Source organism: Malurus melanocephalus, unplaced genomic scaffold, assembly GCF_030028575.1.
Source record: "Malurus melanocephalus ecotype Western Australia unplaced genomic scaffold, MMel_1.1 scaffold_975, whole genome shotgun sequence".
NCBI classification, from domain to species: Eukaryota; Metazoa; Chordata; class Aves; order Passeriformes; family Maluridae; genus Malurus; species Malurus melanocephalus.
This window is the reverse complement of record NW_026624207.1, coordinates 51,862-79,244: the sequence shown is the minus strand read 5'-3', so window position 1 is coordinate 79,244 and position 27,383 is coordinate 51,862. Positions and strand designations below refer to the sequence as shown.

Here is a 27,383-nt window from a genome sequence, read left to right as displayed (position 1 = left end):
GCAAAGTAATCCCACAACTCTGTCCTCAGCCCTCAGTCTTTCCACAGCAGGAAGCCAGGTTGGACAGAAATCACTGCTGTGGTCCATCGGTACACAGGGACATAATTGTGTGGATTTTGCCACCTTTTTTGTTCTTGCACTATTCTGGCATACACTCATTAATCAAAGACATTGTGCATCAAATTAGCAGCTAGTTTGGTGTAAAGAACAGGGTGCTAAAGCTCTTAACAGGCTAGCACATAAATAAATCTTAGGTCTTTGTATACAAAGCCTGGAGGTTAATAGTGTATAATTCAGTGTCCTGTCTTTGTTTTTATGAATGATGTTTTTAAGTGTTTGAGGCTTGGTGCAAGCCTTCAAGCTAGTCAGAGCAGGTGATTGGCTAAAGCAAAGCCTTGGGCAAAGAGGCTTGCTCTGGAGCCTTTTTTTTTTTTTTTTTTTTTTTTTTTTTTTTTTTTTTTTTTTTTTTTGGCTTTGTATTGCCTGAACTGTTGTGGGAGAGTTCTAAAGATTACCAGCTCTTGCTGTGCTAGTGGACTTAGTGATGAAATGCTGATAGTTTGGTCCTATTTGTTCCTGCGATTTGTGTCCTTAACGGGACTAACATGTGTAATGTGCAAAAAAATACTAGGATTTCCCAGTAGAAACAGTGCCGGAATTTAGCTTTAACATGAATTGGTTGCGTATTCATAATTTAAGAACAGCTGGTTACGGCAAGTGCATAGTTATTTGCAAACTATTATAAAGCATTCTACTCACACATAGAAACTGTGCTTGAGCTTTTTTTTATTGATCTACCTGCCTTGGAAATCTGGTCACTGTGGCAGCAGAGGCCCTTCATTTTAGCTGTTCTTGCATCGTAGAACAACTTCAGTATTAAATATTTATTTTTAACTAAATGTGAATAGAATGTTAAACTSTGAGCTTTGAAGAAAGAAGGTGTAAGGGTGAGCAGTGACATACATCTTAAACACCAGTCCTGTAAAGCCTACAAAAGTGACATGAGCCAAGCCTCGTAGTCCTTTCCTAACTTTTTTTTATTTTGAACAAGAAATCCTTGGTAGGTTTACCCAGTGTTACCTTGCTAACCCTGTAGTTGCTAGAATTTGTGGTTTTCGTGCATTGCATTGCCAATGCTTTTTGGAGGAAACACAATAAGTATAAAATGTGATTTTTTTTTTTTTTTTTTTACACAAAATGAAGGTGTAGTAAAATAAAAGTAGACAGTCTTGTTGRGTATTACATGGAGAAAATAATGGATGTATTAGGAATGACGGTACTGTTATATAGACTTATCATTATAACTTAAAAAGTACATACTTAGCAATATTAATTATTAATATGTATAAGTTGTGGTGTGAATTYTATCTCCCTGCATTCAGTTTTGCTTTTCAGTTAGAAATCAAGTGATGTATTTCTACTAGCTTATTCACTTAGTTTGAAAACTTTTCTGTATTTTTGTTTGCCCTACTGACTGGAACTTTTATAAGGATTAATATATTTTTGACTATAAAAGTCAGTTATCCTAACAAACTTAGTTCTTGTAGGAATAAAAGGGAGCCCAAAATTCCTTATCTGCCTATGTCTTTTGATCYGGTGTGTTGTAAGTTACTAACTTGTTACTAACTTATAGCCTGGCATATGAATAGAAAGTATTGCTGAGGAAAGTTGTAACTAAATTCCTACTTCATATGTATAGATCCAGGAAAATGGGAAGCCATTAAGGAAGGTTTCTTACTGTATTAGTGAGATAAAAATAGCAAACATATATGCATGAAAAGGTCTAGTTTTTCAGGCTGTATCAGTTGATTTGATAAAAGATGTTACCACTCCTTACAGCTCTGGTCTTTTTTATGTAGTTACAGCAGTTGAAAAAAAGGAAAAATAGTGAGAAATGCAAGCCAGTATTTTTCCAGTGCATTTCTGATCAGTTTTCATCCTTGGAATTAGCCGTAGCAGCTCACTGCTTCTTCCGAACGTTGGAGAAAAAGCTAGATCAGAGATAACAGTTGATAGTACTACTGTGTGGTTTAGGAGAGAAAAGTGAGGCAGAGTAGTGCTCACTAGGTACTTGGGGGACCCAACGCCTAAGACGCTTGTAATGCCAGAAAGTTTCTTTATAGCACGAGCRTAGGAGCTTTCAAAGCAACAAGGAGAATTCCTGTTTGGGATTTTGGTGGTTTTTTTGGGTTTTTTTTTGTGGGKTTTTTTTTTTGGGGGGGKTTTTTTTTTTTTGTTTGTTTGTTTTTTTTTTTGTTTGCCAAGTCTAATATTAGAAATAACAGACACTCCCATTTTGGCTCTTTCAGTGAAATTACCTTACACAGTAGTGTAAAAGAGTAAATTGTGAAGGGTCTGGAGGGGAAGCCATGTGAAGAATGGCTGAGGTCACTTGGTTTGTTCTGCCACAAGTAAAGGAGACTGAGGTCAGACCTCCTCATGGTCTACAGCTTCCTCATGAGAGGAAGCGAAGGGGCAGCTCTGATTTCTGGTCTCTGCTCAGGGGCAGGACCTGAGGGAATGGCTGGAGCTGTGTCAGCGGAGGGATTAGGCTGGGTATCAGTTTAAGATTCTTCCCGCAAAGGGTGGTTGGGCCCTGGAAAAGCTCCCCGAGGAATGGTCACGGCCCCAAGTCTGCTGGTGATCCGTGAAAATTTGGAAAATGCTCTCAGGGACAGGGTAGGATTGTTGGGGTGTCTGTGCAGGGCCAGGGGGCGAATTCAGTGATCCTTGTGGGTCTCTTTCAATGCAGGATATTCTGATTTTAGGTGATTACACACCCACCCTCCTCTTAGTAATCACTGAACCTTGGACAGTAACAGACAGTAAAAGGCAGGATGACAAATTAAGTGACTGGTGCTTGAGCTGTTGTTGTAGCCACAGAAAGACATTCACAGAATCAGTTAATGCATGTTCTTCATTCCTGTTGCTTCGAAACTGTTCAAACCTAAATGTTGTTGAAAAACGATATAATTGGCTGCTCATTTGGTGTCTTCAATTTCTTAAAAAGGTAGTTTCGTTTTCCTTTGATGTGGTGATTTGGTCTAGGTATCTCTGAGCCCATTGGCTATCGCCTCTCCTGTTGCAGTATATAATAAAAGTGAAGATACTCTTTGGTTATGTACTAACACATATTAGTGTTTACAAAGAGAAAAAATGCAAAACTGACTCTAAAATGTTACAATATGTAGGCAAAGGGCAGTAGACATACTTCATGGATGTACCCAATTTTGTAAGAAAATTTCAGTGCCTGATACTTCATAGATTTTTGTTTGCTGAAATTCAGACTTAATAAATAAGTTTTATTCTGAAAAAACAACAGCCACGTGCAGACTAAGGGTAAGTTGAGACCTCACAGTAGGTGAGCCCTTACAAATGGTATTTACAAACAACGTGCTTCAGATTCTCAAGTGCCATATTGATTTCTGCTCCTGGGTAGCTTGTCTCTGTAATGAGTTATGTCAGATTTTTGATGGCTTGGTTATGTTGAAGGATTTTATTTCTTTAATAGGATAAAGATAAATACCTTGTCTAGACACAATCGTCAGAGAAAGAAGGGAACTACTGCATGTGGCTGCTAATCTGGTGAATGGAACACCCTTTGTATTTGAAAGTTTTGCTTTGATGCATATACTCTATTAACATTGTGGTTTTTAATCGAGTGATGTACCATCCCAATGAAGAAGCCATGTGATGCATAGAATGACATTAGTTAAAATATGACACACATTTTTGAATACATATTCTATATAATGTAGATTTTTGATAGTCCTAGTTATTGTCATGGATCCAGAGCTTGTTAGCCATGGTGCTGCAGATTAACTTTTATTTGCAACTTTATTATAYGTAGAGATTGAAGTCAAATGCTGTTTATGGAATGGAACAAGTAATTTCTGATAAAACTCAACTGCTTCTATAACGCTTCTGGTTATTCCTGGTTGTGCAGGAGCTTCCTTTGTGGCTGTTTCCCTTCGAGTGACTGTTGTCAACATATAAAATTTTATGACCATGCTTTCTGCTCACCTGTTTGTCCATATGCCTGTCCATTCTGTGCTGTCATATTTGTGTGTTATTTCTTTTCAGCCATAACTGGAAGTAGGCTAGATATTTAATGATCAATTTCTAGTTTCCTAAAAATTAATCACTGTATTGAAGAAGATGCACAGACTGGATCCTGCAGCTGTGGAGGTGGTAGGCCAGTATTTGTGTTACTTCACCGCTGCTCCAAGCAGTTCTCTGATTCCTCAGTGTGTGCCTGCTGTCCAACAAGTGTATGTGCTGTCAGCACTCTCCTTGCCAGTTGGGTTGTTGCAGTGGGCTTGTGTTTCCKCCGGTGGTCTGTTTTACGGCAGCAGGAAAACGCAGAGGACCATCACAGGAAAACGGCTTATAGGAGAATTTTTTCAGTTACCTCAAAAACAGCACATAACAAAACCTGTAGTAAAAAGCTTTTGCATGGTACTGTCTCCATGTGTTTCGTGCACAGTAGAATGTGGATAATGGATAGTAAATTTTACTTTTTCTGGATCAAAATTTTGTTTTCATAATAAATCCAGTATGATTTCAATTAGAAAACGTGGGTCACTTTTAAGTAAAATGACTAGAATGATGTTTACATCTGTAACTACRAGTAATAAGTAATCCAGTCATTTCTATTGGGTAAAATGTCTATTATTTCTTCTTGAGGGCGCAGATAGTCTCGCACAAGTCGTGCGGACTTGTTATCTTTCCATTCCAGCATTACACGAAAGAACAAACATTTGCATTGATGTGTGAAATGAAAACTTGCCTTTATGAAATATTTGCACACAATAATACACAGTTTTCAGGGCTTTCATTTTAGTTGAGGATTTTTCAGAACCACAGTCTGGGTGCTTACCAGTGCTCTGTGAAATGGATTGTATGCATGTGTCACATGAATGGCTTACTGACAACTGATTGCTATWGCATTAATATAAGCAGGATTTGCTATTTTATAGAATCAAAGGTAAGTGAAAACTGTAAGGTTTTAGAAGATATAGTCATAGCTATTTTTAATGTCAGTGAGGTGTCTGCCCTCCTCTTTTCCCTGCTCTTGCCATATATGTTGCACTGGATTTCAGTGACGCGGTAGATTCACTGTCATCCTGTAAATTGTAAACTAGACCAGCGAGAGTCAGACCTGTTTGTCAGATATTAAAAAGCCTGCATAGGTGGCTGCTTTTATTGTAGTATAAATCACACTGGTTCATGCATGTGGCAGACATTAACTTCTGCTGATGCTGGAAAATAAGTTGTCATATAATTGCTGAAAAACGGGTTTCAGTATGTTTTCACTCATTGAACAGAAGTCAGATGCTATTAGATAGTTATATACTATTAGGTATAAACTTAACTAATTTTGAACAGCAAAAGTGTGTAAGACTACAGTTTCTATAGGACTTGAAGAGAAGCTTAGTTTCACAAGCAAGACATTTAAGTACCCTTTTTGTTGTTACATTGTTCTTGGGGTTTTTTTTCTTCTTGTAAATAGACTATTTTACATATAGAAATCAACAACATAATTAGAAGTTGCCTTTTTAAAAGGGTATGGCCTCAGGATGGTTAATTTTCAACTTGCCTGTTGCTTGCTTTCCTGGCTTTTTTTTTCCTGATTTTTTTATGAGCCATAAAGAAACAGAGGTCAAATGATCAGTGGTCTGAAGATATCAAACTGAAAGCAACTGTGTTAAGTTTTAGAACAAACTTATTTCTTGACCATCTTTCCTTGAAAATAAATGTAGTTTATTAAAAGCAAAAAACTGTTCCATAGTGGATTATTACAAATCTGCTTTCATGTTTCTTGTCTGAGCCACTCAGATACTGGTTGGGCAATATTTAAAAAACGCGTAGCAGTTCTACTTATGCTCTTGTTAGATGTACTTTGAATTCCATTAGTAGTGCAGTTAAACTAGCGCTGAGCCATGGTGGAGGTTTCATTCTTGAGCTCAAGCTCCAGCCTTTGAGAGATGAAAAGTCAAGGATATTTTACTAAGAAACACTTGGTATATTAAGGCTTGCTTGCTTTTGGCCTGTTGGCATGTCATACCCTGAAGTGATGCCTTCCACTCAGGTTTTAGTGCCGTTTCCTTACAGTACTTTCTCTTACAATCAGTGGACAATCAGCTTCCTTTTACAGTTTCCTAAGTCAAAACTGTGTTCTTATCCTGAACTTGAAAGTTCATGGMGGAGAAGAAAATGCTTGCAAGCTTATTTTTGCCCAGAAAGAGTAGGGAGGCAGAAGAAAAACAGTCTGAAACACAAATAATAGATTTGCACTATGGTACCCATTACAAAGTCTTCAGGCTTGCTGTAATCCATGCTGCTGTTAGCTTACTATCTTGCAGCAGCCTAGTACAATGTCTAGTATATTGCTCTCGCACTAGAATGGTGCTAGAATAATGAATGTAATATATGGGAATAGTGTGAAGTAAAAAATTACGATTACCACTAGTTCCTTATTTTTAGATTCTTTATTTTCTGTGAATATAATTCACAGGTGGGTTTTTTTTTTCCCTTGCTCATGTGGCCAAGATTCATACCATCGCTTCAGCAAGACAGAGGGAATAGGGGAAGTTGGGAAAAAACACAAATACTCCTGGCAGCAGAGACCATCACTCACACCTAGTTATCAATTTTATTTTAAACTAGTAAGATTGCTAGCTTGCTTTACACYTTTAGCTTCCAGTGATGTCTTGTAGTCTACTGTTTTGGTGGCACAACCCCGTCTCCATGTTTTTTGTTCATTAGCGGAACTGGTGTGCAAGTTGTGTTTATGTGAACTAGTTGTTATCGTAATTGCTATCATATTGTTATCATATATGCCAGAAGAATTACTACAATTCTTAAGTGCTTACCGCAATTCTTTATGTCATTTCACTGTTCAAAATACAACCTGAAGGACAGAGTTGAGATTTGTAGCCTTGTGTTTGCAGTTCTGAGCTCCTCAATCTGGGTCTGCTGAAGCATATCTGATAAATGGCCATTAAGGAGTTGAAGAGACTGGGGCATCTCACCTGTGGAGAAAGGCTAAGAGAGCTTGAACTCCTCAGCCCAGAAATCTTGGGGAATCTCATCAATGTTTATAAATACCCGAATGAAAGGTGCAGAGGACAGAGCCAGGCTCTTTTCAGTAGGTCAGGACAAGGATGGGCGCAGACTGAAACACAGGAGGTTCCGTGCCATGCGCTCTGGGATGACCCTGTTTGAGCAGGGAGGCAGGACCTGATAACCCACTATGCTCCCTTTCAAACTGACCTGTTCTGTGAGGTTCCCCTCGAATGTCAGGAATCTCTTTTTAATCTCCAGGGAGACTGAGCACTGACATGGATTGCCCTGTCAGAGAGGTTGCTAAGCATTTATCTTTGGGGATCCTCCAAAATCATCTGATGCAGTCCTGGGCAAGTGATTCGAAATGACTATTTGAGCAAAGGGTTTGACTGTATGGCCTCCCTTAAAATCTCAGTCATTTTGTTTTTCTGTGTGTCACTTGTTTTGTATTTTATGTTTTGGTAAACTGTTTAAACTTATTTTGTGTCAAAACGATACTAAGAGACCATGCAGAGTCATGAGTTTTGACCAGAAGTGTAGAGTACTGCTACAGTCCTAAATTAAGTCTCTAAAATTCTGAGCTCTTTAAGATTCATTGAAATAAATTGCATGAGGATTAAATTACAGCCTATCCAATGTGCTCTTTAAAAAGATAACTTTTTTGTTGTTCTGTAATTTTTTGGTTTATACTGTTTTGTCATGTAGTGCTCAATGTTCTGAGACAGGAGTACTTGATGAAAGTGTGCCTGAAGGAAACCGACAAATACGGCAAGTACAAAATCGCTTTTTTGTGCTGCTGTTATATTATACTAGGAGGGAATGTTGACACAGGTGTTTTTAGATTATTTTGGGTTGTTCTTTTGTTCCAAATCCATTTTTTTTGAGTTATTAGTTCTCGAACACAGTACTTTTCTAAAACTGTATTTTGGGCCCATGCCTTTTCTTTTTCTTTTGACTATTCCAGTAGAAGATGTTTTCAATAAGTACGTTGTCATGTGCTGGTCTTCAGGAGGTACCGATGACCTTTCTGTTAAACCTTTTAAAATGACCAAAAATGGCATATCTTGTCTTACACAGAGAAACTTGCTTCAGCTTTTTCAAATATTTGTGTAAGTGTAGGGGAATAAGGGTCCCCATTTTATCAAATATTCTTTCTATAGGGTTTTCAAGAACTACTAGTTACAAATATTAATGGAAATATTAAACAGATCAATAAAGCTCCCTAAACTCACTTTTTCAGTCTTTTATAAATGCTACAACTTTGTTAGGTTTCCTGTCGCAGTAAACTTTCCGAGCAGACAAGTCCTGAATTACTAATGAAAACCAGGAAGAAAGGAACCTGAAAACAGTGTTCTTTCAGTCTTTGTTTGCAATATCATTAAAAAGGGTACTGCCTTTTTAAAAGACAGGCATATTTTTGCAGTATGTTTGCATTGGAAAAGAAGCAAATTGCCATCAAGATAGAAAATGTCTTTCCTCACAGCTTTATGAAAATATTGCACATTTTTCTGCATTCTGCAGTGCTTTCAGATACTAAGTTTTGATTTAACTTAGAAGATGCTATTGCCAGAATGTAAACCAGTTGTTCTAGTCTTGCTTAAAAACCCACCTTGTAAAGTGATAAGGGTAACAAAGGTGGGAAATCACCTCACGCTATCTTCCCACTGAAGTCAAACCTTAATTAGCTCTATTTCTATGCTAATATTAAGCATAGGAAGCCTCCTTTTCCTTTACTTTTTATGCAGTAAGGAAATAATGGAGGAAAACCTCATTTGGTTACATTAATGTTGCAGAGTCAATAATAAAATTTGAAAAAAACCCAATAAAATCATCCTTATCCACATTAACTGTCCCATTCTTCCACCAACCACTTTTCATTTTCTGTTCTTCCTGTTGTTTTAAATATTCAGCTTCCACCTCTGTCCATTGAGAGTGGGATGTTAGCTGTTCCTGGCCTTTTATTCTTAAATTGCATTAGGATTTTGTTTGTGTCTGAGGGTACTTTGTTTTACACTTTCTAATAATTGGTTCTGAAAATAAATCTAAAAAATAATCCCCCMAAAATGCTTCTCTTTAATGGCATAACTGGGAGTACCAAAAGGAAGAAGAAACTAGTTCCGAGGACTTCCAGTATTGCAAAGTTTAGTGGTAGATCGGGAGCTGTTCGTGTTYGTGTGTGTGCCCTTATGTTGAGAAAAAGAATATTTAACCTAAAACAATATTCTTTGGTCCTTTAAAATATTTTTCTTCTACTGTACAGATAAGTTGATGTTGTGTAATTTCCTTAAGTTCATCATGTCTTTGCTGTTCAGTTTTAGCTTAGCTTTCCACTTGGGGCACCTGTTGTACTTTGGACTCCGGGGCCAAAACCAGTTTGTGTTTTTAATCAGGGAGCCATAGAAAAGCCTGTTTTAAAAGCTATTTCATGACATGATTCAAGGCTGAGGAAGCTGTGACTGTGCAGTATTCCTGCCTGCCAGATGCTTAAGTAGTTGGTTATCATTCTTTGCAAGTGGCAAGCAAGAACTTGAAGAGCTCTTTTCCCTCTCCTCTGCTGAACCTCTAACCTTTCTCCCAAAGTTCAGGTTTTGGGGGTCTATTCAGTCCCTTCAGCACTGATACCAAACCCCAAACTTAGCAGTGTCACAGGAATATGTGTAATCAGGAATAGAACATCTGTGCATAATCTTAGCAAGAGAGCAAGTACTTGAGCTTTGAACTTCAGTTAATACAGGAAATGCCACATTTCCAGCTTGAAACAAGAAATATGACTTTGTTTTCTGGTTTTTAGGAAGAGCCCGGTTAATAGCTAGAGCCCAGTTAAGAGCTCTAGTCAGCCAGCAGGATAATTGAGAGTGCAGCAAAATACATACATATATACTTTTTAAAGCTTCCCCTCTCTCAAATGTTTTGCTCCCGCTTTTTAAATGGTGTAATTACTGGGTGATATCTTCTTCTATCTCTTCTCTCTTGTTTTGGTTATGGTAGGTTGAGGCTTTTTGGTGGTGTCAAAGCATGGCAGTAGGGTACAGAAGGACATGTCWAGATTTTCCCTTGGGAGAATAAGTGGGATTCCTTTCGTTTATTGGCTGATGATGTTGCCACTGACTGTTGTGAGGAATATTTTTTTCCTGGCTGTCCTTTGTCAAAGGAGAAAAATACCTATTGCTTTCCTGGCAGGCCTGGGCATGTAGCTTGACATGGGTGGCCATAACAAAAAAAGCGGTTGGAGTTAATGCCCGCACATTTACAGGTAATGTAAGATCAAGTTAAAAAAAAACTATGGCTGCTGTTGATGCAACTGCCTACGTAGAGTTAAATTATCTAGCTTGCCTAACTCTAAAATAAGTTCTTTCTCATGTAGATGATTGAAGTTTGGGTTGTGTAAACTTACTAGGGTTCTTTCTTGTCTGTGCCACTGTGAGATGTGTGAACTTTATGCTCCAAGCAATGTGATGTTGTAGAGAAGGATCTAGAGTAAAAATACCTATTTTTCTATGCATTTCTTTTCTAAAAAGTGGTTAGCATAAAAGCTCCAATCAAGGCAAACCCAAACAAGAGCCTTGAAATGCGATTTTACTCTAACGTTTTTGATACATAGGTAATGACGCATATTTGCTCAGTTAAAATTGTCAGTGTAGGTGAAGAGAGCATCTCTAAGCGTTGTAAAGCAAGTCCATGTTTAATGCTACAGAGGATACTTTTAAAGTACCAAGCTGTAAAACTTCACTGAATCTTTACATGTCTTCAGTGAAAAGAATATATTAGAAAACCCCAACAATATTGAATTTCTACTACTATAGCAAGTAACATTTTTCTGAAATAGAAATGTTCCGTATGTTGCACTGTCCTGTACAGTGTGCGTGAAGTAGGYGTTTAGAAAAACCTGATCTACCCAGGCAAAACAAAATCTGGGAAGTAAAAATCCAGACAAGTGTTCAAGATTGTTTGGGTTTCAACTTTCTAGTGAAATATATGTGGATTGTGTTCTGACACACGGATGCTTCTGAAGTCTCATAGCATGAGGAGAATTCTAAATCTGCATGCCAGTAAACATCACTAATGGGATGAAACTTTGGTTCCGTTATAAAAGAATTGAGAATTTCCATTGATTTTTGGCAATTCTTTCCACATTTTGACAGAAAGATTTCTTTCGCAGTGTTTATGAAAGGGGTACATGTCGTACTGTATCATTCACAATTTAGTTATGGTAAAATGGGAATACCTATTTAAAAGATGGTTGCAAACAAGTCAAGTGTCACTATATAACATTTATCTTCAACTGTTCCTGTTGTGATGGCTTCATATCTGGCAGTGGGAAACAAGGTGCTTTCGCTGTGCTGGAAATACTTCGCATACTTTTAAAAAATAAATTTTGCTGTTCTGTTTGATGTGTCTTTCTTTGCCGTGGTACAAATTACATGATGAYTCAGCTGATCATTAATTGTTTTCCTTTTTCAGGTTGCAGAACGGCAATGTCACAGAACTGACCGCGTTGGTCACAGTAAGTAAGCTGTAGTGGTAGGCATTCTGATAGTCCTCTGAGAGGCTTGACTCATGCAGGGAAAAGGAAAATATTGTGTACTGAACAGCTTAGTGCTAGATTCTGTGTCCAGGTCCTGATTTCAGCCAGATATTAAGTATAGCCTTAGCTAAAACTTAGGGATTCTTAGTCTATGGGTGCAATTATTTTTGTGACTTCAGGTTTAGCTATTAAGAAGGTCTTTAACAATTAAAGTTATTGTTCTTTCTGGATTACTTTGTACGTAGGCTTGAGATATAAATTCTATGGAATGTAATTACAGTGTATACCTTTAGTTGTTTTGATGGTTGTACCGTTTATGGAATATTTAAAACTAATTGAGAATTTGTATTTTTACAAATGGGAGTTTAATTCCAAAATTACTTTTTTGGAATTACTTTTAATTCCAAAATTACTTTTAGCAACTTTGAAAGGCATTTTGCACAGTCAGAGAATACGGGATATTTTGCTAGATGATGACTGTGGATTATCTTGTTTTGCTAAGCTGTGTGATACAGTGGAGTCTTAGGTTTCTATAGTRACCTTCTCTCCCTCAGCCAAGACGTAACTGTAAAATCATAGAGGTGAACTTATCACTGATAGTAGAAAAAAAAAAAGCCTAAATCAATCATTTTTGCATGCTGTTTAAAATAATTTATAAGATGAAATTTAAAAGGCTCGGGTTTCAGAAGTGCTTTCTGTACAATGTGAAAAGAGCGGCTGTTACAGCCACTACATGTGACTTTATACAGTATTTATGGGAATGGCAAGAGCACCGCCAGCAGCTGCTAAGTTCAGAGAATTAACAGATTAATCTACGGAGAGCAGATTTATTAAACAGGAGGGATCAAGTGAATTGAAGTTGAAAAGGGCAGTTTTTAGTGAATGTACTGCTTAGCAGGCAGTGATAGGAGAGCAGGTAAGGGGAGGAGATACAATAGCCTGGTCTTTCAAAGTCAGGAGAAGCATTCTGAACCATTTAAAAAAAATTAAAAGGCAGAACTAGGGAAGTCATTAAGTAATTTTCAATAATAGACAGCAATAGAAAGGCTTTATCTAGGATTTAACATTTACTGCCAGGCATCAGATATTGGGAAACTTCCTGTAATACTGTAATATACTGCCAGTTTCTGTAACGTAAGCCAGTTTTAATGAAAAAGCGTTCATTTCAAGCTTAACCCTGTTGTTTTTTTATTAATGAGGTAATGTTTTTTGCTGGGATGTACTGAGATTGCTACTTTTCCAGCTTCCAGTGACTGAAGGAAGATGTAGAAACTTTCTAGAAGAAGCTTGCAGTTTTGCAGAGAATAAGGGGATGAAATATTTAATTGGTATTAAAAATTACCTGTGTGTTTGGCTTTGAAAAACTGACCCTGCTAACCTTTCTGACTTGTGAAATCTTGTCTTGAAAAACGAAAAGATCCTTTACCTTGGGAGKGACATGCAATTCTGTTAAGAATACAGGTGCATTGCTTGAGTTAAGAATTTGTCCTGACTTCTGAACACTCAAGTGTTACCTGCAGTCACGTCCTGCTCTGTGCAGCAGTTTTTCCTAGACCTACAGCTGTGGAACGGGAACTGCTGCTGGCAGCCTCTGACTGCTGTTGCTTTGTGGAACCATCGGGATGAATGCTGAACAGAAAAGTGCCTTACTCAGGAAAATGCGAAAAATGCTCCATTTAATGGTCAAGGTGACATGGATAAATTTCCTTCCTTTAAGTGTGGAATTGGAGAACAGGAGGAATTTCTAGAAAGATTTATGCTTTCTGATGACTTTTCCTGTAGTCATTAAAAAATACAAGAGAAGCAATAGCCAGGTGTAGATCGCTTTTCTTTCAACAAACTTAATTTTAATGTTGGCTGTTAGTACCAACTCTGTGCCAGTTTATTTTGTATGTTTGTCCAACTATATTTAATTCTTTCCTGAGAGATGAAAAATATGAAATCTCTGAATAATAAAAAAATATATCCGTATTAGTCGCTTACATTTTTGTGACTACAGTTAATTCTCTAGCCTACAGAACACATTTTCCTTGCTATGGTGCAGTAATAACACTTCCATCCAAAGAAAGAAATGGCATTTCAGTTTGCTTTTGGTTGTAACAAATAAGTTGATCAAGAAAGAGCTTGAAAAGATTAGAAAAAATGGCAAAAATAATTCCTTCTGTGTTGTCAGTTGTGGTTGATGGTGGTTGGTCTATTTGTTTGGAGGGACTTTTTTTCATTTTTCATGTTACAGTGATGCCATTTGAGGTAGGAAGTTTTTGCAGATACAGATTTCTACTGCCAAAGTACAGAAGTCTTTTAATTCCTAATTGTGGCTCTTTTTATTTGTTACAAAAGGTGGTGGTAGTGAATTCTAACAGTCCCAGTTTATTTGTGGAAATGTAATTTAGAATGTTGACACAGTACTTAAAAGTTAGGCAGATAATACTTCTTGAAAATTTTCTACATGGTTGTAACTAAACAAGTTATTAATGGCTATAATAAAAGAAATGAGTCAAAAGTAAAAGGTCAGCTCAGCAGAAGGTTGAGCAAAAGTTTCTGGAGTAAAGTTAGGAAGTTAAGAAGAGAGGCCTCCTTGAGCCAGGAAGCATCCAAGGCCAATTTGGATGGGATTTGGAGCAACCTGGGATAGTGGAAGGTGTCCCTGGCCATGGCAGGGGATGGGATGAGATGAGGTGAGATGAGCTTTGAGGTCCCTTCTAAACAGAACCATTGTGTGACTATGAAAGGAGGCTGTTTATGGTGTGAAGAGTAGGAGTTTGGGGTTTTTTTTGGCAGTGTAGGTGAATATACACTTAGCAAGCTCAGAAGAAATATAAAAGCTTCCAGAACAGGCCATCCCCCAAAGAACATGAGAATTTGCTTTCTTCACACGTGTAACACCTGCCGATTCAATTGCATCTTCATTTTAGTATACTAACAATTAAAATTGACTAAGAAACTGAAGATAATATGATTGTAGCATATTGTGCTTGCAGTATTATGTGCTTGCAGCGATTATACAGAGTGTAAATGAAATGCAGAGGGCAATTGTGCTTTTTTCTCCTTGTTTCTGCATAGTTATTTTTAGGAAATAATCTTATTTAAAATTTGAAAATATTGCGATATGTTATCTGCAATTACAGTTAGTGTGTTACGTACTTGTATATCCTTGCGTGTATGTATTTAGATTGCTTTTTTGAGGAAAACCAATTAGCATGCTAGATCAAACAACTAAAATTATAAAAGGATGGAAAGTTTCAAGGAAGAATTAATGTACAGCATATTTCTCTGGGGAATGCCTGTTTTTTATTAATAGTTTTCTTTTAAACTATTAATCTACCTTTGATGTGTTCTAGGTTATAATATAAAGGCAGTTAAAAAACCAAAACACAAAACCTGTTTACTGACACAACTTCTGTAAGGCTTACTCTCAACTGTGTTGATTCTTTTGCTGCGAAGGAGATTTATTAATGGCTATTGACTGAGAGTGTTAAAGGGCAGATTTTGATTTAGTTTTATAAATTCAGTGTTAGGAGGAATAAGTAGTTTTAAACTGTACTGTACATGTGACAACTGGAGGAGCTCAGATGTGAATTCAGTTTTTCCTTGTCTCACTGTGTTGTTTAGACCAACTGATTTCTCTTTGGAATAGCAACATTCCATTTGCATAAGAAAGTGTTTTTGCTATTTACAGTTCCTTCAGAAGTTTAAAAGTTCAGAAATCTTACAAGTACATTTGATTAGATTAGTGTTTTCACTTTGTTTGCTTTGGCTTTCTTACAGAAGGAAGTGTTCTTTGCATTTAAATGTAAAGCTTTGCCCACTTATGGGAAATGAGAAATATTTTTTCTAATTAGATTTCAGAGTCTTAATATACAGTAGCTCTGACATTTAGATTTTCAGGTTAAGAGGACATTTTTCATCAACTTCTGAAAATATAATTTTCCATATGTAAATTGTTGCCACCTTATACTTCAGTAACTTTTCTTATGGTAACTCAACTGAGTATTATGTCACTGTTTCTACTAGAACGCCTCTTTTAGTAGAACTTGACAGATTCACCACAGGAAAGCTTCAAAAAGTGTGGTCTTCTTTGTAAGGGTTATGAATTCAAGGTGGGAGGCATATTGTACGTAGTTTTGTTGTTTTTTTTTTTTTTTTTGCTATTTACCGGGATTCATAATACTGCTGTCAGTTTTATATTTTGATCATTCAAAAGTCCTTAGGCAAGGCTAAATAAGCGTTACTTAATGTATTTTCTTATTTTGAGATAGGAAGCAAATCTTGTGATAATAAAACTTGAAATAGTGGAATCTAAAGATTCAAAGCTTGGAAGACAACTGATTAAACAGTGCTTTTAACTTGACARCTGGAAGAGCTTAAATGTATGTTTTGTGAGAAACTGGTTTGAAAACAGAGCATGTTGGTAACTGGGAGCCTTGTGCTGTTCACAGCCTCTCTTCAGCCGTGTGTGAAAGGCACAAGGCCTTGGCTTATTCTCCAGTTGTGGTTTTATATCTCTATTCTTCCACTGCTTGTAGCATCAGTAGTCCATAAACTATTGTATCTTAATACTGGGGTTGGTAAGAAAGGATTTTTTCTTCCCCAGAAATTTTTGCCAAGCGGGACAGGTTGAAGCAGTAGCAGAATGTCCAATCCCTGGCAAGTGGTCAGAGTCTGGTTGGATGAACAACCTGGCTTAGTAAAAAATGTCCCTGCCCATAGCAGGGGTTGGTCTTGATGATCTTTGAAGGTTGCTTTCAATCCAAACTAGTCTGTAATTCTGTGAAACACTGAAATGGGTGCTCAGAGAGCTTGCAAAAGATGTATCTTGTTTATTCACAGGGCTCTGAACAACTTGATGTAACTTTGAAGTGGGCTTTGAGCAGGAGATGGGACCAGATGACCCCTGTAAGATCTTTTACAGTCTGCACACCTTTATGATTCTGTCATACAGAACTTCAGAATTCATAACTATATTCCTTTTCTTCCCCTTTGTCTCTTTCCTCCTAAGATTTTTAAATGTGAAAGGGAGAATTAAAGAGGCAGTATATCAAGAATTGATGAGTCTGGCCAGTGCTTCATTGCAGGGAATATGCTGTGGTAGGGAGCTGCTGTTGCATAAGGCTGAGAGGTACTGGAATTTCTAACAATCATTGACTCTTCTTTTTATCCCTGTCCTTCCATGTCTCCAGTGAGATCTTTCTTAGCGTAATGCTGCCTCCCAGATCTGGCCTTGTTTTTCTGCTTGGCTCTACTGCCTTGTAGTATGTCTTCTTGAAGATGTGTTACTCTGCTTTTGTGTTGGGCATGTTGTTCCTGAGTTTGGGAACAGTTGTCTTAAGTTTGGATGCAGCATGGTGCCCTTCCTTAGGTGCAAAATGCAGTGAGCACTAAAATGCTGGTCTATATTAATCTTGGAACACGCATGTTTCATGCAGGTGCTCCCTTGTGTTTTATATTTTGTCAGCTCATTTTAACACCACAGAAAAACCAAACCATTAGCTAGTGGCAAGGAGGAGGTTGGTAGGGGTAGTTGAATTGCAYGTGAGATAAGTAGCAAAGCGTATATTCATCCCAGGTGGAAAGTGGAATGAGTTTAGTTTGGAGTTTTTTGGTTGATTGGTTTTGGGTTTTTTTTTGGGTGAGAGATGTGGTGTAAGAGTGTCACGTGAATACCTGCAATTCGTAAAATAAACACATTGAATATGTATCCATGTATGTCTGATCCTACCCTTTCCATATGGGCATGAACGTAACAGCCTGAATTAGTTCAACCTTGTCCTGCAGTCTGCCTAAGCTCATGTGTGATTTAGGCAGAGGAACTCTTGGAACAGTGTATTTTGTGTGATGAAGAGACATTTTTTTCCATACAGATTTAGAAAAGTATTTTAGGTTTTAATTCTGTTTCTTTTTTAGATATTAAAAGCAGCCTGAACAAAGTGAATAGTGGGCAGAGGGCATGTAGGTATAGATCAGATTCAATTTATTAAGTTGCTGACACTATAACTTCTGTAACAGGAAGAAGTAAAGACATAAGCAATGAAAAGAAAGCGTGGGTGGTACAGTTGAGATTGTAAAATATGTACGAGTGTTAAGAAGTAAATTTTTCGTAAAGGTGCTTGCAAGCTTCATCTAGTGTTCAAATACTTTGCTCCTATATGCTTAATATCTTGAGGGCTTTTATGGCAGTAGTTGAAGTTCTGGCTATGTAATCATATGTATTTACATACGTATTTGTAATACAAAATTGTTTCTTCTGTGGCCCAGTTTCAGTACAAAAACAAGCTGCGCTGTGTTTGTTTTAAAATTAGTCTAGAGTACGGACATTTACCTGCATTCCAAGACTTGGAAAGTTGTTGTCTAGGAATGCCTTCATTAAAATCATGTTGTAATGAGCCTGATGATGGAGTGTACTTGACAGAGAATGTGTGCATATACATGTGTGTATATCTAGGAATGTTTATATATGTGCGTGTATATATGTAGATATAATTGCCTTTATCGGTCCAAATATAATCTGTTTTCTCTAAGGACCTAATTCTTCAGGTGTTCATTCAGTAAGTCAAGATTTTCTTTCCTCTTCTGATACAGCTCTATTCTGGATTTTTCTTTTTTTTTAATTGGATTGTATATACATCAAGAGCTGTAGGACTGAATGCAGTTTTGCAGTGAGGCTGTGATAGTTTATTCGGTGCGTAATAAGACTCTTACCAGGCATATGTTATTTAGAAAAGAAAAAAGGAAATTGTGATGGTTTGCGTGTACATTATGTAAATACAGATGTTTTCTACCTATTTTTAAATATTTTGTCACTATTCATAGGTTTTGTTTTTAGGTTTTCCAAAGGTAGTTCCTTTAAGGCAAACACAGCAATGAAAAGGATGTACAATTTGGAGTTTTAGTATTTTATCACAATTCAGGGGAAGTAAAAGAATGGTATGATAGAGTACAGCTTAAATGCATATCAGTTGAATAAAGCATGGGCTTAGAGCTAGTTGAAGGTTATATGTATCATCTGCTTTAGATATATTACAGAGGGGATGTCAAGGTGAAGGCAGACTTGCAGAATGGTTGGAAATCATTGATATTCTGACTCTGAGGCTGTAAATGGCTCTGTGGCAGATGGAGGCTTTGTCAAGGAAGAAAAATGGCAGCTCTGCAACATCATAGATGCTTTTGCTTAGCAGCTCAGTACATAGCCTGTGACCTTCCAGTGTTCAGGAGTTCCTCCTGTGCTTTAATAAATTGTCCTCCAGTTCTACTGCCCATAAATAGTAGTCATTATGATTCACTACAGTTTATGATATTTCATTGTGAAAAAAACATAAGCCTGCTTTATCGCTTAGTAAAATAAGCTGTGAAGGATGCTTACTTTCTGCATTGAAGTGCCGGTAATAGCGTTTAACTAAGCATTGTGTAATACCGAAAGTAAAGGTGTTATTGTGCATATGAATGCCTACTAGTATTGCCCAATACAATATTTGTGTATGTGAACTGGATGTGTGTATGTGAATATTCTGTATGTGAATATGTGTATACGTTCATGAATATTCTCTGAAATACTTGCAACACTATAAATTGGACAAGTAATTTTTAGAATATGTTTATACTGTGAGCATCTATAACCATGATTTATTACAGCAAAATACAGAATTTTAGATGATATACTGAAGTAGCTATTTTCGGTTAGTTCAGAGAGAATTAAATGTGGTTGATTAATTCAGACTAATTTCTGCGTTAATGTTTTTTCTTGCTGATAAAAATTCAAATATGTTTTAGCACCTGGCATTACCTTTTTCTGTATGGTGTTGATACGGTTTCATTTGTATTCTTGTCTGTATTTTTGAAATGAATGTTCACCTTTATCAGTAGAATAACTGGTTTCTACATTCTCATGGCTGTGACATTTATGCCAAGTTGTGTAAGTTGTGAAGTTTTATGTCCTGTGCCTTAAGGTATGTAGGTGATTGCCTAGTTTCAACAGTGATGTACCAGAATAACATATTTCATATCTACAGCAAATATGCATATCTTAGTCTTTCTAATTTAATAATTTGAATTAAGACTGTGTCATTTAACAGTTTTCTATATTCTTAGTTTCCATGTCCTCTAGACTGATCCCTAATAAAACCAGTGATGTCAGTTGTTGTAGGATATGGCTTCAAGAGCCTGCCTCATCTTGTAGAAGATGCTCAGCTGGGCAGTTGATCTATTCTACATGGCAGTTAGTCATTGTTAAAAGTGCAGGTTTTTCACAGCTGTCATCTGCCAGCCATACCCTTTCTCCTGCTTGACAATTGTTGGAGTTACAGGAAGCAATCTCTGTTTATCACAGAAGAAAATGACCTATCACTTTCAAGGGTCAAGGTTGTTGCATTGGAGGCTCTTTATTTCATACACTGGAGGTCATATAGTCTTTGCTGTTTTATTAATTGTGCCGCCTCTATCTCTTCACCTTCAGTCATTTTGAGATGTAATGTGGTTGGCTTTGTTGCAGAGGGACAAATGCTTTGTAATTGAAACAAGCCTTTTTGGTAATATGTGCTTGAGAACAGTCTTCATGTATCTTTTTATTAGGATGTGGTGATGCACCGAACAAGAGTAACACCTCTTCATATGGCATATGCCTGGATGTTTGTATCCTGTAGTTGCATACCTTTAAAAAGGAGAGAAATTGAAGGAAAAATAAGGTCATATTTGTTGCTTTTAGCTTTCAAAGGCTCTTAATGACTGTTAATTTAGCAGTGGAGCACACATGAAGACAGTTTATGGAAATTTTTATGCTTTCAGTTACTTACCTAGTTCATTAAGTCCAGTATCTTGATGATATTCTTCCTGAGTTGTATAGTGACAACTGGATATGACTGGTACCAGGGACGCTTAAGCCCATATTCTACCATGTAATTATTTTTCTCCTCCATTTATTCAGTGGTCTTGTATGCCTTTTGAGTTTTTTTGGTAGTGTGATGGTAGTTGTAACTATAGAAATGCTCAATGGATTCCTTACCTTCCTCAGCTAAATTACTGATTACTTTGATTTATTCCATGAGAATCCTGTGTGCAATTTTGGTATACTAGAGTAAGTATTTGTCCTTTCCTCTTCATGGAGTTAGGGTTTTGTAGTGTTATTGGAAAAAAAAGGAGAAAAACAAACACCCATGCCCGCATGTGTGACCCTCTCTTTCCCCCCTCCGCTTCCTTTCCCTACCACCAAAAAACGCCARTCCTATCAAACAAGTCAGCAAATATTTATTCTCTATTATTTTGTTATGTTTTGGTATGACTTTGGAGCTTATCAGCGATAATGCTAACTTGATAGTACCTTATAGTACCTATACTACCTTGTAATAACAATTTATATTGTTATTTATAACAATATCATTGTTATAAATATTATAACAAATATTTATTTATATTATTGTGTTATTTATATTAATTCAATTGCAAAAAAAAACAAACCTGTAAAATGAGAACAGTAGAAAAAAAAGTGGTCTGTATTCTAGTTTTAATGRTTTTAGGGTGATTTTAGAACATAGGTTTGAGAGCATACATTTGGAGCCAGGGGCGCAAACAGGTTGCTTTTTATCTGTGAAGTATAAGACAGCATATGATGTCCAAAACTAAAATATGATGTAGTATATGATATGGTATAATGAGAGAAAAATGTCTTCTAAGATACCTTTATAATTTCAAAATTTTTATGGTCACCTCTGAGTAGTAGAATGAATAACTGCATTTTATATTCATCTCTTTTTCAGTAAAGTATTTTTTGTAACTTATGTATAGTGCATGCTTTAAYATACTGTCACTGAGCTTGCAGGATCCTTTTACTTTTTTTCATTATGATCTTGCATGTTTAGGCAAAGAAATTATACTTGTATTTATGTAGATTCTAAATTCTGTCCTGTTTAATCATTAGATAAGTAGGTAGGATAATTTTCTAAAATGTCGTGTTTTGTTAAATTCTTGCGTTAAGGGGTGTGCAACTTGTGCTGTGAAAGTACAGTTTGTCCAAGTGACTGCCAGTTTTTTATTAGATGTTCCTGCGGTTTTACAGAGGAAGTAAAACTGCTTTGTTTCTATAGCACCCATTGATTTTTCTTTCAAGGCTACGTTAACAATGCTGATAGAACCCACGCAACTAGAATCTGCATTTGGCAGAAAGCAGAGAAAGATATTTTTTAAAATAAAAAGTGTTGTACATACAGTGTTAAAATACTTTGCAGTATTGCTGTACTTGAAGCAGTGAAACCAGGAGGACAGGATACTTGAAAGATCAAAAAACGGAAGAATACGCGATGCAAAGAAAATGACACTGAGGTCTTAGTTTAATACAAATGTATTCCAGGTTGATGGCTGATTTCATTAGCGAATCTCATTGTTATGCAATGTCTGTTCTTCTGCAGCAAAATGAATATTGTATTCTCACAGGGTCTGTGTGTGTATATGTGTACATTATGATGATAGATAAAAAACATACAGTTGTTCCAAGCTTTCAAAACTTCTGAAATATCTTCATAGTTTGAAAATAATTTCATTTTTCTTTTCCACTAAAATCAGTTAATGGTATATTAGTGGTTATTTTATTGGAAAATACTTTAGTGCTCTTTTTATATGTATTTCTTGGCCATGTTTTCTACCTGTGTGATCTTTAAAATCTTACTTGACCAAGTAGCAGTTAATGCTGATTTTATCACATGCACACATATGTACATGTATGGAAAGAAAATTTAGAAAATTGGTGTCTGTAATACTTTTTAAGGTGGATGATAGTAATTTATGCACAATGTGGAAACAAACGTCATCTTGGTATCAAATCTCGAAAAGTTCCAATGACTATTTTAATAGATTATACTGAAAAGTATTAGCAAAACATTATGGTAAGATACATCAACTTCATTATGAAATAGCATTTTTTAGTATATAGGACAATGTGTTCTTTGAGTTGTAGTTCAGTATGTTTAGCTTCTCTGATGGCTACAGTGGTAAAAAACAGATCTGTGCTTTTAATGTTGCACTGACTGTTATTGGACTAGGATCTGAATGCGCCCAGAGTTCAGAAAATTGGTATGGACCTGTTTTGCTGCTTCCAGTGGCATGTTTTTGTTTCTCTCTCCTTCATTGCTCTGTCAACTAAACAGCTGTTCCACAGCAGGTATTTTTTTGCATTATAAGCAATATGGATTGAAGCAATTATAGAAAAGTCATTATTTATTAGCTCTTATTTTGACATGTAGAACTATTGTATGTGATTCTCCTGGAGTCATATAAGAATCAAATTAATTGTGGCTCTATCTTACCAAGCAAATTTCTGATATTAGCAGATTGAGACTAAATAAGTCCTAAATCTTGCAGTGAAAGCTTGTTTGCAGTGATACCAGTACTAAATTTACCCTGATTAAGTGCAACATATATTGCTTTTTAAAACTACTTTAAGAACACTGTGAAGAGTGCTGCTGATACTCCTTGTTTTTGCAGAAGGCTTTTCTCATTTGATGGTTTGGAATTTTACTGTTTTCTTCAGAAACACTGCATGTGGTTTGACAACTGCTTTCTTGTAAGACAAGAAACAATAAAAAAAATGTATGAATGAAATTCTGAAGTTTTGGCTTGGTTTTACTTAAGGCAATGAGTTAATATCCATCTGTTTGATGAAGAAATGGTGGCTGTACTAGTTACATCTGTAACAAGCACAGCTTGCAAAATTCTTACTTGGTGTGTTGTGGTCATAGAGATCCTTCTTAATGTTTCTAAGTTGTTTGGGAGATTGTGAGGGCAGAATCACTCCTTCATTGGCAGAGGCWGCATTTTCACTGTCAGTGTTTGCTGATAGTGCCGCACCCCTTCTGTTTCATGATTTTTCCAGTAATACTTTCTTACAGTAATAGTGTATTTTTCTTTTCATAGCTTTCCTTTGTCTCTTTCCTGAGATAATGGTGAAAGGTGGCCGCAATGTATTTCTAACATTGTTGTTAGAAAGTTCTTTAGTGTGTGTGGTTCAAGCCCTTGTGCTGCTGTTTGGACCACCGTAACAGTTTCACTTGCATCAATAGGTTGTGTAATAAGTGAAATATATTTATTCCTTGCAGAAATTCTGTATTGTTTTTGGACCAAATGCTTTATTCTAATTGTGTAGGAGAAGTGAACTTTTTTGTTAGTCAAGGTTTTTGTTTTGGGGGGAGGGTTCTTGTTTATTTTTTGGGGGTTGCTTTTTCTTTTTATACCCCTTTTAATTTTCAAAGTAACCTAGGACCATCTTCAGTTCTACTGTGAAAATACGATTTTTAAACTGGAGCTTGTGGAAATTAATTTTGGGAATGATTATGGGCAAGGAACAACGTGTAATCTGTTCTCACTGAATCATTGCCATGTGTTTAGTCCATATGTGGTTATTTTCTTGGAGGAAAAGTGTTCGGCAGTTTAAAAAAAAAGCATTTGAAATATTTTTTCTTATAAAATTGTGTTAATTCATACAATTTCTGAATATTGTTAGTAGATTTCTGCAATTGTGTAGGTTTTTTGGAGGTTGATGCTTAAATTCACATGTAGTGATTRGAGTTTGTTTTTCTCAGTTGCAGATTTTTCCAGAGTTGTTTCAGGTTATTGTGTCATAGCGCTTTTTCATACCAAAATGTCTTGGTGAGCAGTTTGTTCTGGAGTGTGTGTGTTTGTGTACGCAAGCATAATTTAAAAGAAAATAAAGATATTTTTCTTGGGCTTGGCATGAAAAAGAAAGCAGCACAGCCTGGCACTGGTGCCTGTGTAACACTGTGGGAAAATTTTCCTTCATAGTTCAGTTTGCTTTATGCTTTTCTGCTGCCTTTTTCCCCCACATGTAATTAAAGTACAGATAATGCTGCATACTTCACCGGAGCCGGTTTTGGTCCATGAGCAGCTGTGTTACTGGTGATCCAAGTGCTCCACCTGCCTTTCAGTTTGTTTACCAGGAAATCAAGATGTGATTCAACTGCAGGAAGCACTGTTTGACCCTCTCCGACAGTATCTCATTACAATAATTGCTAATCTCTGAATAAGACAGCCATGTTTTGTGTGTAGCACAGAGGGAGCTTGTGGTAGATTTTAGATGCTTCCTTAAGTACAGCTTTATCAATGCTCGCTTGGATTTCATTTTCAGGGTAGCTTTTGACAATAGGCATCTGGCGACCTTTGGGCTCAGCAAGCTCGGACATGATAGCCTGTGTGCTTTCTTCCGTCTTGACTGAAAAAGAAAGCAAACAACAAAAACCTCCAAGACCAAACCCTCGGCTTGTTTTGAAGTGCTGTCACTGCTCTGTAGCGACAGGATAATGGCTACTTCCTGATTAAACCCCTCTCCACAGTAAGCTGTTTGTGTTTTCTATCTGTTCTCCTGTAATGCCAAGTGTTCAGTGCTTTTCTTCTGTGCTGCTTTTCCCTTCCCCACCCAGCTTCACCGGATTAATAGTTTGAAATGTTTATATATTGAAGAAGAATATAAGTACAGAGTAGCAAATTAATTTCTTTTTTAAATTCTAAGACAACTACTGCATCTTGTAATGCTTATTGGACAGTAGTGATCAGGAAATAGATTTGATCTTCATGAGATTAAAAAACTCCAGTGCATTGAAATCTATTTAGGTTTTAGACAACTAGTATTTATGAAAAATTCTGATGAATACTCATTGGACAAATACAGTGGCATAGAATGCATTGTGTTTTGTGCATATTCTGAAGTATTGGTATTTTTATAGCATTTTCATCACTTCCAGTACTGTTTCCTGTCTAACAAACTTCAAATGAAACAAACCAGATTTTTTTGTCAGCATTTTATATGACTGTGTAAGTGCTGTTTCTATCTTTATTACAATTGATGTGTTATTTTTACTCCAGGTATTTCCTCTGCTCTTGCTGATGAGGATCAGGTGAGTGTGAGCTATTAGTGCACAGATGCAGTTTTATTTTTCTCAAGAGTATCAGTCTAAAAGATTTCATGTTGTAAAACAGTGGTTACAGGGCATTTTTGGTCTTACTCCGCTTGTTAAATGGTTCTACAATGATTTTATTTTTCTTAGGGTTGGTTCTATTGTGCTAGTATAAATGGCATAGCATTTGCAGTAGTGCTGTACATACCCTGGTAAATGTTACTGAAACTCTATAGTATATAATACCAATGCGTGTTCTTGGTTATTTTGTTTAAGTTTAGAAAAGTACTAAATTAAGTTTTGCAGTTCCAATATAAATTAATATTAAAATAATATTGTGCTCTTGGTACCAGAGACTTTGTGTTTTCCCATTGTAAACTAGAATCTGGAAAACCTGTAGAAAGTGCCTAACCAAAAGCATTGTTGGTCTTCAAAAGTCCACTTTTTCTATTATCGTATCTTACGTGGAAATAAAATTATGTACAGTTTCATTTAGTAATGGGCCATATCCACTATGTTAACAGAAACTTGAACCAAAAATTAAATACGTAGAAAAAGTATGATTCAGTTAAAAGAAAGAGATGCTTTTTAATAGAAGATTTTTAATAGAAATCCTAATATTTTTCATAGAAATCTRTCTTTTTAATAGAAGATTAAAAAATAGATATTTTTGAATTAAATACTATTATTAAAAAAATGTGAAATAGCATATATGAGAAATCTGTTTTGTTCACAGTGTGAGAAAAATAAATAGGTGAGGAATAGTGTTTCTCCAGCTTGGGGTMGAAAGAGGTTTTTGGACATGCATGACCTATTAGTTCATGTGAGTTAGCCGTAGAGAAAAGGGTTTGGACAATGGAGTGGCTAGAGCATGTAAATATAGGTTCATTTTAAGGAGAACAAGGCAGGAAAAATACCATGGAGAAGAAAAGAAGGAGGATTCAATGTATATAACTTTGTTGAAGATCTCTCTTCGCACGAGGTGAAGACCTGATATTTGGAAGCCATTGATTTGAACTGTTTTTTCCCCAAAATACTTACCCTGTATTCTGAGGATTGGTCAGGTATGAGTGGCATTCTCTATGAAACTATGACYTTTTCATATGGAGAATATTAACTGAAAGATAAAGGTTTCAGAGAATAGCCATAGGTCTCATACATTATGCTGCCTCCCTTTAATACTGGTATTTAATTTGGAAGCCCAGTGACCTGGAGTAATGTTCCATACTAATTTGTCTTACAAAATTAGATTCTGTTGATTTTTTTAAAAACAAATTACTGATTTCCTCCTGTTAATAAATAAACTTTGTATTTCGTATTTCAGGTAACTTACAATAGTGCTTATTATTGACTCTGTCTATGAAATGTCCTAGTTTGAGTACCAGCAACAAATGTGTACTGTCTTCCAGCAGTCTTCCTTGTTGTCCAGCTATCGTCTTGTAGCCCTGCTCCGTTCTTTCCAGTGTCCTGTAATACAGGTATTTTGAAAATGTTTCCCTTGCTATTTTTAATCTTCTTGCATACTCTACCTCTGTAGAAGCTTTTAAAGCTTGGTGCCTCACTGCTGACCTTGTTGGCTCAAGCTTCAGCTGAATTTACAGAACCTGATTCCTGCAGAACGGGTGGAACAGCCCTGATGGTGGAGGAGCCGCGTTGACTGGGCTGCCTGGGGCAAGGGAAGTGTGGGAGGCGCGGTGGCCAAGGGCTGCAGCCGCTTTTGCTGCACGGGGAAGGGCAGATCTGAACCCTGGGTCCAGCCACGGGCCCTCATGGACTGCTGGAATTGAGTGTTGGCTGGCAGGAGTTGGGCTGCTGGAATTGAGTGTTGGCTGGCAGGAGTTGGGGCTGCTGGAATTGAGTGTTGGCTGGCAGGAGTTGGGGCTGCTGGAATTGAGTGTTGG

The 27,383-nt window shown here is 36.7% G+C and overlaps 1 protein-coding gene across 1 annotated transcript in view; it reads left to right on the top strand.

The window, feature by feature from the left end:
• LOC130585837 (bromodomain adjacent to zinc finger domain protein 2B-like) overlaps positions 1-27,383 on the top strand; it is a gene marked incomplete at its 3' end in the record, with an annotated part of 84,503 nt that overhangs the window by 5,264 nt on the left and 51,856 nt on the right. Inside the window, exon 3 of the mRNA XM_057386484.1 lies at positions 11,530-11,572. The remainder of the gene's footprint in view (positions 1-11,529; positions 11,573-27,383) is intronic.